Genomic DNA, 4706 nt, shown 5'->3' on the forward strand with positions numbered 1-4706 from the left:
TTCACCAAATGGGTTAAGCAGCATCGTACAAAGCAGTGACTAAGAAAGTGGTAGCAGATTTTGTCCGTGATCGCATTGTTTGTCGGTTCGGAATTTCGGAGTCAATCATCACTGATAATGGTTCCAATCTCAACAGCGACCTGATGAAAGCCATGTGTGAAACCTTCAAGATCAAACACAAGAACTCTACAGCTTACGGTCCTTAGATGAATAGAGCTGTAGAAGCCGCCAATAAGAATATCAAGATGATACTAAGGAAGATGATAGAAAATCATAAACAATGGCATGAGAAGTTATCATTTGCCTTGTTAGGATACTGCACCACAGTCCGCACATCAACCGGGGCAACTCCCTATATGTTGGTTTATGGTACAGAAGCAGTCATTCCCACCGAGGTAGAAATTCCCTCCTTAAGAATCATACATGAAGCCGAACTTGACGATGCAGAATGGGTAGAGAGTCGCTACGAGCAGCTAGCTCTTATAGACGGAAAGAGAATGAATGTAGTTTTCCACGGTCAGCTCTATCAGAACAGAATGTCCAGAGCCTTCAACAAAAGAGTCAAGGCGAGACAGTTTACACCGGGGCAGCTGGTGTTAAAGAAAATCTTTCCACATCAAGATGAAGCCAAAGGGAAATTCTCTCCCAACTGGCAGGGTCCGTACATGGTTCACCGGGTTCTAATAGGAGGAGCCCTCATACTTGCGGAAATGGACGGTGAAGTTTGGCCGAAGCCGATCAATTCAGATGCAGTGAAGCGATACTATGTGTGACTTTTATGCTTTCCTCATATGATGTAATTTGAACTACGCCTGACTTGATTCCTGTTTAAGAAGGGGATACATAGGCAGCCTTATGGGTTCGGTCATAATTCAATAAAATTTCCATTCCCCCCGCTATTGGAAACTGGGGCAGAATTTTGAGGAGGACCTTCAAAATTCCGAAGTAATTTCAGCCATTCGACGCAAGCAACCATCGGAAGCAGCAGCCCGGTAAACTAGGGTAGTATTTTGAGGAGGACCCTCAAAATTCCGGAGCAAGAGAAGTTGCAGTATCTTGGACCACGTCGTCGTCATAAGTTCATCTAAAGAAAACTATTCTTAATTATGTATTTATTGTCACATTTCTTTACTAAATCATGCATGTTCATTACTAAAATTGCCTTGTTTAGCAACACTACCCCAATGATACGTACAGTATCACCAGATCAAAGCCGAGCAGGTCAAGCAAAGCCAGCGGGGATACAAACTAACTTTTCCCCCTTTACAAACTCACGATTTTTCTTTGGATGCAGGCACTTGAGTTGCAAAATCATCAAATATACTATACACTCATGAGACTCACATTGCTCAGGAATATAACTCTCGGAACCGTTGCACTTACTCACAGCTGCTATCCGCACACAGTGCTCCCAGCAGACACAGTATCCCCAGAAGCGCAATATCTCGATCCGCTACTAGCTAAGAAAATTCTATCATCATTTTGCCCCTTTACTCCTTGCATAAAGCTACCTCTCTGCCTTCCGACGTTAAGCTCTACCTCCATCTGCATTTCCTGCATTGCATGAGGCTACCTTTCTACCTTCGAGGTTATGCTCTACCTCCATATGCATTTCCTGCATTGCATAAGGTTACCTTTCTGCCTTCTGAGGTTAAGCTCTACCTCCATCTGCATTTCCTGCATTGCATAAGGCTACCTTTCTACCTTCCGAGGTTAAGCTCTACCTCTATCTGCATTTCTCTGTATTGCATAAGGCTACCTCTCTGCCTTCCGAGGTTAAGCTCTACCTCCATCTGCATTTACTGCATTGCATAAGGCTACCTTTATGCCTTCTGAGACTAAACACTGTCTCCATCCTGCATTGCTCTGTATTGCATAAGGCTACTGTTCTGCCTTTTGAGACTAAGCACTGTCTCCATCCTGCATGGCTAAAATATCGCCACTTTATCGCTCTTGCATCGGCTGAAATATCGCCACCTTTTATTTACATCTTGCATTGGCTGAAATATCGCCACCTTCTGCATTTCATGTGCTGAAAGATCGCCAAATTGTCCGAAGGCGTCATTGTTTGGAGGCACCATTTGCATAGACCGAGAGCGCCATGCCATGGCCTGAGGACCTCATTTTATCTCTTGCATATCATTATTCAAAGGCATCATAGTTCGGAGGCATCATTCTCATAGCCCGAGAACATCATTTCATAGCCTGCGAATCCTTTATCATACGCTTCATGGCCCAGGACGTCATAGTCCGAGAATGACATCCTAACCGTCCAAAGATAACATTCATGGTCCAACGAGAACTTGCATCATGTTTAAATTTCCGCACAATAAATATGGTTCATTTGCAGGTAAACCGGCAAGCAACGACCGTCACAGTAGGAGCAATCCCGCTCCAGTTCTCGCAGCCCTATTAGACTTTAACCATCCATCCTAACCCAAATATCGCGTCTGTCTTGGAAAATCTCCATCGGTATATTCCGCCAATGGATCCTGAAGAACTACATATGGCCTGATTCTGTAAGACCAGAGATATGTAGGCAGCTTAGGAACCAGAGCTCGGTCAAAATTCTTCAAATCGTTTTATTCGGTCGAAAATTGGCCATCATATCTTTACCCGGTAACTCTTTCATCCTTCTCGGGTAAAGAGGGGCAGCTGTTGATACCAAATTTTTTCCTATATATTTTTATATACAAAATAGTATATATATGCATACATAAGCATACCCAAGTATTTTAGTATTTTCCGATCTTTTGAAGAGTTTTTCAAATCAATTTACTATCCATTTTAGCAGTACTAAATCCATAATTATTCCCAAAATCATCAATTTTGGTGAATAATTTATTTTATTCCCATATTTATACCAAAATATAGTTAAGATAATTTTTGTATATTTTTACAAATATATTTGGTATTTAAAAGACTAAATTGCATGCAATTGCAATTATAGCCTATTTTAAGAGTAATAGCATTTTATAATTGTAAAATTGGTTCCAATATTTCTAAATTGATATTTATATATTATTAATTGGCTCAGTACTTTTAATTTGCTTTTAAAACCATTTTTACTATTTTTTATAAAATAAAAGGAAAACAATTGGCTATTTAACACTTAGCCTATTTGTATTTCAATTACAGCCTCATTTCCTTTTAATTTAAACCCCAATTTGGCCCCAAATCCGCCCAAATTAAGACCAGCCCAATTCCATACCCTTTGACTCATTTAACTACCCGACCCAAGGCTCCTTTAATCCAGACCGTTGATCAATCTGATCAACGGTCACGATCTCCCCTTTTCATTTTTAATTCCCCAAACCTTACCCTAGTCCCCATTTCTGTTTAGCCAGCCGCCTTTGAATGCTCTCCACCCTCGAACTCTCTCGAAGGCTCTTCGGAACCCTAGCTGTCTCCGACCCCTTTTCAATCGCCTTTCACCGGAATCCATGGCTTCTCATGCCATGGATGGTTGGTACTCACACCCATCCACCATCAAACCATGGTTGTTCGAAGCTTCGAGGCCCGACTCCGATGGCTCTCTTCAGATCCTTCTCAGATCTGTAGTTCTATGGCTTCTCCAACCATGCTCCGGCATATTCGAGCATTAGGAGCCTGATTCTAACTCATCCGACTCAAGATCGGACCTTCTTCCAAGCCTTTCTCATTTCTAGGGTTTTGCCGAAACCCTAAGCTATTCGAGGTTCTTTCTCTGTTTGTTTGCTTAGATCTGTGTTGTATCTATGCTTTACTTGACATTTAAAGTGTTTTCCCCAAATTTTCTTTTCAAAATCGTTTGTCTTCGATTTAGGGTTTCTGAAAGGTTTTTTTTCAAAAAAAAAACATCTTTCTGATTCTTCCTCTTCTTTTCTTTATGTGTGTTTGTATATATCATGCTCGTGTGACTTCTTTTTACTATGCATGTACTGTCCTTCTACTATTCTTTTATACATGTTACTCATGTGCTCACATGATTATCCTTGTTATGTTTTCATTACTCTTCTACTATATGTGTTTACTGTTAAGTTCTTCAATTTTGTTTGCTTTACCGGACTCTGTTTGTGTTCTTGCTAAATGTGTTTCATCTACCGCTTCTTAAGTTTGTATCAATTTTTCTTCTGAACTTGTTTAAGTTCTAAGTTTTTCTCAAAACGTGTTCTCCATGCTATTGATTGTGTATCATGTCTGTTTGTTTCTCATGAGTCTCTAAAAGAGACCTCTCCTTTCGTCTTTGCTTCTGATTAAAGTTAAAAACCCTAAGCTTTGGGTTTTGGCAAGTTTTATCTTGGACTAGGGTTCTACTTTGAGACCCTGGATTCTCAGACTCATTATGAGTCTACAAATTGAACTTGTTTCCCTTTACTTATGATTCTGAACCTTTCTATGTTAGACTCTTTTCTAAGTAACATGATAGTTCCTTCTTGAATCACCTATTTGTGTGCTTTATATATGATAAACTCTGCTTTCAAGAGGTTTTTACCAGCTAATGATTGATTCTGAAATCCTCTAATAGGGGTTTGATTGATTGTTACTGATTTTCTCTGATTGAACCTCTTTTACCTTTTTCTGACTTGGTTCATTCGAATTGAACTTGTAATTTTAATTTCCCTGGCTGTTGATTGATTCCCTTTCCTTATTTTTCACAAACCGTGCACCATTGGACTTTTGCCTTAAATAAACCCTATGTATTTACCCTTCTTGTACTACTTTGG

This window comes from Nicotiana tabacum, chromosome 16 (genome assembly GCF_000715075.1).
Source record: "Nicotiana tabacum cultivar K326 chromosome 16, ASM71507v2, whole genome shotgun sequence".
Classification (NCBI taxonomy): domain Eukaryota; kingdom Viridiplantae; phylum Streptophyta; class Magnoliopsida; order Solanales; family Solanaceae; genus Nicotiana; species Nicotiana tabacum.